Source organism: Glycine max, chromosome 7, assembly GCF_000004515.6.
Source record: "Glycine max cultivar Williams 82 chromosome 7, Glycine_max_v4.0, whole genome shotgun sequence".
Taxonomy (NCBI): Eukaryota; Viridiplantae; Streptophyta; class Magnoliopsida; order Fabales; family Fabaceae; genus Glycine; species Glycine max.
The window spans coordinates 23887145-23896018 of NC_038243.2; the positions used below are offsets into that span (position 1 = coordinate 23887145).

Below are 8874 nucleotides of genomic sequence, written 5' to 3' on the forward strand. Positions count from 1 at the left end.
ACTCCACTCGGGACTATTTTTGTGAGTTAGGCCTATTTTAGGACTTGTGGAATTGTGAACTTTGGGTGTGCTATTATTGAACTGTGTAAAATGTAAATAACTGTTGTCTATTTCACATTCTTTACACTGCATTCTAAGCACCCACGGGTTTGAGTAAAAAAGGGGCCCTACACCCGGGTTCATGGGAATTTAAGGAGTGGAGGTGAATCTATCATCATGCTAGGTCTCCGACTTGCTTAATAATAGTGAAACCTCGTCTAGAGCTTTCTCTCTTTATAATGTGTTGTCGCTGGTATTCCATACCGCCACAATATTATTATCTTGAGTGATGATACCTCTAGAAAACAGCCATGTGAGTTATGAATGGTTGGGGAAATAGTTATTAGAGACTCCTAGATATTGTCCTATAAGTTCCCAAATAGGGGCAAAGAGCAAACACGCTCCTGTGCCATTCTTTCTCATGCATGTTTTAGTTTATAGCTCTTGCTAGTAATGTTTGTTTTCTTTAGAGTAATACGTAACCTTTTTAATGCGACGTTGAGGCGCCATCATGCCCAAAACGTAGCATTAAAATTGGGTCTCTGCGGTCTCGTATGTATGAATTACCCCTTTGTCTTGTTTTCTTTCCGTTTCATGCATACGCATCGCATCATTCATGTCAGAGTCTTGATCCACCCCTTTTTTAGGTAAATGATGGGGACAAATCAAAACGGCAAAAGGTTTTATCAAGTCAAGGTTAAAAGTCTAGATGTCACTAGCCTCAAGGGATTAGGACGATTGATGGGACCCCTCCAAAGGCAAGCCTTCCGCAAAGTGTACGGGAAGATTCAACCTTGAAACTTTGTTTCCTTGAAATTGTTGGGCACCAAATGAGGCGATTTGAGGAAGGGTTAAAAGGAAATGCTATGCCCTATATATCATTGATCGAGGCCGTACCCGAATCAAATAAACATGAAAATGCAGTAACTAGGAAGTGATCCTAGGTCGTTTCCCAATGAGCAGTGACAAGCCAAATGTTCATAATATACTTGCAGTAACAGTAACGATGGGGGGGGGGGGTTTGGTTGTTTGGTAATTAAAGAGCAGAACAAATAAAATGGAATACGAAACTACTAATATTAAAAACGGGTTGTTTCCTCTGATTCAGAAGCCACTCTCTTATCCTGGGTTATGGAGAATTCGTCCCTAACAGTCAACCACTTAATCCAACCCTATTTCAATTTACTAAGCGAAAATCAACTTAGGGTCTTCAATACGTGATTAGGCACCACATACACCAGTTAGCCCTTCGTCCATTAAGCATGAACGCAAGTTAGGCTCAGAGGCAATTGGGATAACTGGTGAAGGGAAAACTGCCAGGAAACCACATTACAAACGAAACCTCAAAGAGAGTTGGGCTTCGTCCTCAAAAGGAAACAACACCAGAAAATCTAGCCTTCCATGGATTCAAACAGAAAACGCAAATGAAACATGAAGCAGAAACGTAAATGAACAAGAACGTAAATGAACAGAAACGTAAATGAACAGAAACGTAAATGAACAGAAACGTAAATGAACAGAAACGTAAATGAAAGTAGAAGAAGAAGCAAGAATGAACTCGTAATTAGAAGCAGAAAACGGAAATTTGCATTAAGAACGAAAATTGTAACAAGGAAACAGAAAAACGTGAAAACCTAAAACCAAAGCTCTGAATAATGAAAATAGCATAGCAGAATAGAATGCCCTGCACGAATCCCAAGGCAGCTATTTAAAAAGAGTCACTCAAAGTCACTGGGCCCTATTACAATACTCTGGCCCAAAACGAAATAAACACTGAATAAAATTGCGAAATTTCCTAATTAGAAATTAACTAAGGTAAGCGTTGCTTTATTTGCCCTCTTCAAGTCCACAACCAAAATCCGGATTAAGCCCAATGTTTCATTAATTCCTGAAATTAGATTAAAAACATCAAATTAGCTAAATGAGCCCAAATAATAAAACTGCCTAATTGATTGACAATTAAGACCAATCAATAATTAAAATGGTGCAAAAAGGGTTTAGAAAATAGAAGAAAATGATGGCACATCAAAACCCCCCATACTTAGCCTTTTGCACTCCTGGGCAAAATGAAACAAAGAACAAAATCCAAGGATATCAAAGGGAGACAAACAAAAACATTCACATATTTCTCAATGAACATCAAGGAATGAAAGGAATGGGTAACATCTAACATAAGGAGATCCAAAAAGTCAAGACATTCATGAAAATCATCCAAGCAACCCAATCATGGCAAAATAGTTAATCAGCTCAAGAATGAAAAGTGATAAAGCCTCACAAGATATACACTCTATCTCTCAAGTGTCTAGGCTACTATTTACCCTCAAAGCACCCATGAAAGCAAACACCACATAAACTTGGCAAGATTCTAAAATTGACAATCAACCCACAAACACAAGCACATGAGGATCAAAAGGTCTTTTAAGGTTGTAATGGGGTCAAGGACAAGGTATGGAGAAATATGGAATAAGTGGCTAAATCCCAAAGGAATAGAGGAGCAAAGGGGAATAAGTGCATATTAAGAAAAAAATAAAAAGAAGTAAAGATAAAAATTAAACATGAAGAGTAGAACCAAGAGTTTCATCATTCTTGTGCCATTTAAGATCTTATTCACTCAACTTTATTGCTTTTTTTTTTTCGATTTTTTTTTTTTTTTTTTTTTACTCTTTAGCCTTTGAGAAACAACATTTCATTCAGCATGTCCAACATTTAACCAATATACAATGTACATTAAGTATGGCCCAAAATACATCATGAAGCATTGCCAACAAAACAAGTTGTCCAATGAAACAAAAACCCCCCACACTTATTCCCAAAACAATTCCAAAGCTCCAAAATTCCTTAAGGATATGGTAATATCATGGTTTTTCACTTAAGGCTTGTAGTGAGCTTCAAAACAAGGAAAGGGAAACAAGGCTCAAAAGGGCTATCAAAGGAATTAATTCAAGGTAAGTCCATTTGGCTAGAAGCTTATAAGAACAAAATTGCCTTAATCATTTCCAAATATGCATGTGAATTAGGACGCATCAACAAGAATCAAGCCAAGGCTATTGTGCAAGCAATCAATGGGGCAAAACACACCAAATGATTATAATGATGGATGGCTCAAATTCTCACAAAGGTAAAATCATCACTTTCAAATTGAGCTTTCAAAACTATCATGACATGTAGAGAAGAATCAAGGATTTCAAGTCACAAAATGTCAAGAACTTTTATTTTCAAAACAATTACCCATTTCTTGAACATATCCTATAATTCAAAGAAAAACATGCAAAGTCGTACGTGCACATGAAATTGACCCAAAATATTAAACTGAAAATCCGACGAAACTAACAACATTAACAAATTAACACAACTAACAAATTAACAAAACCAACAAAACTAGCAAAACCAAAGAACACTCCCCCTCCATACTTAAACAACACATTGTCCTCATGTAGCACAATTAAAAGATTAAAAACAATTAAATCATCAAAGAGAATCAGACAAGTGTAATAAAAGCAAAGAAGGAGATAGGAAAAGAAAAACTCCCTAAGTCATGGTGGAGGAAGAGTAGGGTGGAGTAAGGAAGTCTCTTCCACCACTACGTCCACTAAAGAAGGGTTCGTGAGGAATGGCTTAAGTCGATGTCCATTGACCTTGAAGCTCTTGTTTGTGGAGTCGCTTTTGATCTCAACTGTACCATAAGGAAAAACATTAGTAACAACAAAAGGACCAATCCACTTAGACCTCAACTTACCACTCATGAGTCCAAGCCTAGAATTATACAATAACACTTTTTGCCCAACCACGAAGTCTTTTTTAACTATCATGCAATCATGGAACTTCTTGGTCTTTTCTTTGTAGAACTTGGCATTCTCGTAGGCTTCTAGGCGGATTTCATCTAACTCACTCAATTGCAACTTCCTTTCCTCGCCAGCTTGATCCATAGAGAAGTTGCAAGTCTTCACTACCCAGTATGCTTTGTGCTCAATTTCCACTGGAAGATGACATGCCTTTCCAAAGACAACCCGATAAGGAGACATTCCTATGGGTGCTTTGTAGGCAGTCCGATGTGCCCAGAGAGCATCATCAAGCCTGGTACTCCAATCTTTCCTGCTTGGCTGCACAATCTTCTCTAGAATTCTCTTGATTTCCCTGTTAGAAATTTCTGCCTGTCCATTAGTCTGGGGGTGGTATGGTGTGGATACCCTGTGTACCACCCCGTACTTTTTAAGCAGGGCATGCATTGTCCTGTTGCAAAAATGGGTTCCTTGATCACTAACAATTGCTTTAGGTACTCCAAACCTGCAAAACAGATTAGACCTGACAAAGTCTGCGACAACTTTAGCATCATTAGTTCTAGTGGGCTTGGCTTCCACCCATTTTGAAACATAATCAACTGCAAGGAGAATATAAACATAACCAAAAGAGACAGGAAAAGGACCCATGAAATCTATACCCCAGACATCAAACACCTCACAGAATAGCATAGGTTGCTGAGGCATTTGTTGTCGCCATGTAAGTGTATTTCCTGCTCTCTAACACTGCTCACAAGTGCTGCAGATCTTCCAAGCATCTTTAAAGATGGTGGGACAATAAAAACCACAATCAAGCACTTTGCGAGCTGTCCTTTGAACACCCAGATGACCTCCCGGTGCGGAAGAATGACAGAACTGCAGGACTGAGTCAGTCTCATGATCTGGAATGCACCGTCTAATGACCTGATCACTGCACAATTTCCACAAGTAGGGGTCATCCCAAATAAAATGCTTAGCATCACTTTTAATCTTATCTTTTTGGGCCTTAGATGCTAAGGGAGGAAAAATAGAGGCAACTAAATAATTGACAATGTTAGCAAACCAGGGAGTAGAAAGAGAGTCAGAAATACTATACAATATATACAAATGATCATCCGGGAAATCATCCCGAATAGGTGAATCTGCATCAGAGACACGTTCGATCCGACTCAAATGATCAGCAACTAGATTTTGTGCTTCGCTCCTATCACGGATCTCCAAGTCAAACTCTTGGAGCCAGAGCATCCATCGGATCAACCTAGGCTTAGAATCAGCCTTCTTCAACAAGTACTTTAGAGCTGCATGGTCAGTATAAACAATAATGTGAGTACCAAGCAAATAAGATCGAAATTTTTCAAGAGCAAAAACTATGGCTAGAAGCTCTTTCTCAGTAGTAGTATAATTTGCTTGGGCAGCATCTAAAGTCCTAGAAGCATAATATATCACCCTGGGAAATTTATCAATTTTCTGAGCAAGGACAGCCCCCAATGCATAATTTGATGCATCACACATAAGCTCAAAAGGGGCTGTCCAATCGGGTGCTTGGATGATGGGGGTGGTAGTCAACGCTCTTTTGAGGAAATCAAAAGCCTCTTTGCATCTGTCATTAAAGTCAAACTCCACCTCCTTTTGCAACAAGTTGGACAGTGGAAGGGCTACTTTGCTAAAATCCCTTATAAAGTGCCTATAGAATCCTGCATGACCAAGAAAAGATCGCACCTCTCGCACACAAGAGGGGTAAGGCAATTGTGAAATAACAGAAATTTTTGCAGGATCTACTTCAATGCCCTTATTGGAAATAATGTGGCCTAAAACTATACCTTGCTCAACCATAAAATGACATTTTTCAAAATTTAGAACAAGGTTAGTTTCAATGCATCTATTCAAAACTTTTTCCAAACTATTCAAACAACCATCAAAAGAGGATCCATATACAGTGAAATCATCCATAAACACCTCTATGCAATTTTCTAAAAAATCACTGAAAATACTAATCATGCACCGCTGGAAGGTACCAGGGGCATTGCACAGGCCGAAAGGCATCCTCCTATAAGCATAATTGCCGAAGGGGCAGGTGAATGTGGTCTTTTCCTGATCCTCAGGAGCAATAGTAATTTGCATATAACCAGAAAAACCATCATGGAAACAGTAGTGGGATTTACCTACCAGGCGTTCAAGCATCTGGTCAATGAATGGCAGGGGAAAATGGTCCTTTTTGGTAACCTGGTTCAGCCTCCTATAGTCAATGCAGACTCTCCAACTGTTCTGCACCCGAGTAGGAATCAGCTCCTCCTTCTCATTTCTGATCACTGTGAGGCCAGTCTTTTTCGGGACTACCTGGACGGGACTCACCCATTGGCTGTCGGAGATAGGATAAATGATTCCAGCTTGCAAAAGCTTGGTTATCTCCTTCTTCACTACATCAAGAATCACCGGGTTGAGTCTTCTCTGTGGCTGTCTTACTGGTTTAGCTCCATCCTCTAAATTTATTCGATGCATACATGTGGATGGGCTAATACCAGGAATGTCCGCCAGGGTCCAGCCTATAGCCTTCTTATGCTTCTTAAGAACTGACAACAACTTCTCCTCTTGCTCATCAGCAAGGGAGGCAGATATAATCACTGGAAAACTCTTGCTATCATCCAAGTAAGCGTATTTTAAATTTGATGGCAGAGGCTTCAATTCTGGTGTGGTCGGCTGGACAGTGGTAGAAGGAGATGGTTTCTCAGCCTTTACCTCATAAAGAAAGTCATAGGTATGTGTACTTCCTGAAACATGGTTAGTCCTATCTGACTCTATAAAATCAATCTCAAGAGGTAAAACACCACCACCAGGCATGCAATCAATATCACTCTCAGATTCACTCTCAGCATCAAATTCAGACATATGATCAAGTACAATTTCAGACTCAATGCATGAAGAGTGAGAGGCATGCAGATTAGAATAAAGATCAGTCATGTATTCATCAACAACATGGTCAATTATTTCAGCACGAAATACAGAAAGATCTTCAGATGGGTATTTCATAGCATCCAGAATATTAAAATGAACAGTTATATCACCAAACTCCATGGACAGTGTGCCTGCATAAACATCTATCTTAGTTCTAGCAGTTTTCATAAAGGGTCTGCCTAGAATGATGGGAACTGATCCTTGAGAAAATCCATCTTCCATATTCAAGATATAAAAATCAACAGGGAAAATCAGTTCACCAACTCTAACTAAGACATCTTCTATGAAACCAATAGGATAGGCAACACTTATATTAGCTAAATGAATTACCACATCAGTTGACTGCAAGGGACCTAGAGATAGAGAATTAAAAATCGACAGAGGCATAACACTAACAGAGGCTCCTAAATCTAGCATGGCATTGTCAAACTTACTATTCCCTATAATACAAGGTATGCTGAATGTACCTGGATCTTTGCATTTTTCAGGAATTTGAGGAACAGATTTACCAATCAATGCAGAGACATTTCTGCCCATGCTAATTCGTTCACTTCCTTTAAGCTTCCGCTTATTAGTGCACAGCTCCTTCAAGAATTTGGCATATCTTGGAATTTTCTTTATTGCATCCAACAGAGGTATGTTTACCTCTACTTTTCTAAACGTTTCCAATATCTCTTTCTCTGCCTCTTCCATTTTTTTGTTGGAAACTGCTCTTGGAGGGAATGGAAGAGGGGGAATGTGCTGCTTCTGCAAATCAGAATTACCTATGGAAGAAGATTCACCTGCACAGAAATTGTTAGGTAGATTTTTGTCATCACCTTTTTCTAGAATAGAGTGAAGTTTGGCAGGTTCATTTGCAGATGAGGAAGGTGCTATGGGTTGAGGTCCTAGACACTGCTTTCCCGACCTCAATGAAATGGCACTGACATTTTTGGGGTTTTGGACAGCTTGAGAAGGCAGCTTGTCAGAATTCTGGGACTGTTGTTGATTCAATTGAGTAGCTATTTGTCCCATCTGATTGGTTAAGCTCTGAATGGAGGCTCTGGTCTCTTGCTGAAACTGCATGTTCTGCATAGTCATTTGCCTCACAAGTTCTTCGAGGGAAGGTTGTGGAGGGGCCTCAACTGTTGGCTGTTTCTGGGGTTGTTGCTGTTGTTGGATTGGTGGAGGAATGTATGGTCTGCTTGGGCCAGCAGCATTTTGGAAGGAAGGAGCAGGCTGCTGTTGTTGTTGCTGAGGGCTGGACCATCTGAGGTTAGGGTGATTCCTCCATCCAGGGTTGTATCTGTTGCTGGAAAGGTCATAATTGCTCTGCTGTGGTTGATTTTGCTGCTGAGGTTGAGGAGGTCTATTGTAAATATTTGCAGCATAAGCTTCAGGCTGCTCAATTGCTCCAGGTTGCTGCATGGAAGGGCAAAGGTCTGTATGGTGGTCAACAGAGGAGCACAAACCACAAACCCTTGCGACAGGTACAAATTTTTGATTCAAGGCCAGCTGGGTTACCAAGTTGACCAACGCATCCAGTTTGCCTTCAAGCTTCTTAGTTTCAGATGATGCAGATGGGTTTGTAGCTACCTCATGCACTCCTCTAATGACTATGGCATCATTTCTGGCGCTAAACTGCTGGGAGTTGGAGGCCATCTTCTCAATTAAATTTCTGGCTTCAGCAGGAGTCATGTCTCCAAGGGCTCCACCACTGGCAGCATCTATCATACTTCTCTCCATATTACTGAGTCCTTCATAAAAATATTGGAGAAGAAGCTGTTCTGAAATCTGATGGTGGGGGCAACTGGCACATAGTTTCTTAAATCTCTCCCAGTACTCATACAGGCTCTCTCCACTGAGTTGTCTAATACCTGAGATATCCTTCCTGATGGCTGTGGTCCTGGAAGCAGGGAAATTTTTTTCTAAGAATACTCTCTTAAGGTCATCCCAGCTCGTGATGGACCTTGGAGCAAGGTAATACAGCCAGTCCTTTGCCACTCCCTCTAATGAATGAGGAAAAGCCTTCAGAAATATGTGATCCTCTTGGACATCTGGGGGTTTCATGGTGGAGCAGACAATGTGAAATTCTTTCAAATGTTTGTGCGGGTCTTCACCTGCAAGG

At 40.2% G+C, this 8874-nt stretch overlaps 1 non-coding gene across 1 annotated transcript; it reads left to right on the forward strand.

Annotated features, from left to right (window-relative positions):
- Window positions 1-8538: 8538 nt before the first annotated feature.
- Window positions 8539-8645, forward strand: LOC113002238 (small nucleolar RNA R71). The gene has a single exon (XR_003267782.1). It is a non-coding gene; the product is annotated as a small nucleolar RNA R71 (small nucleolar RNA).
- Window positions 8646-8874: the final 229 nt, after the last annotated feature.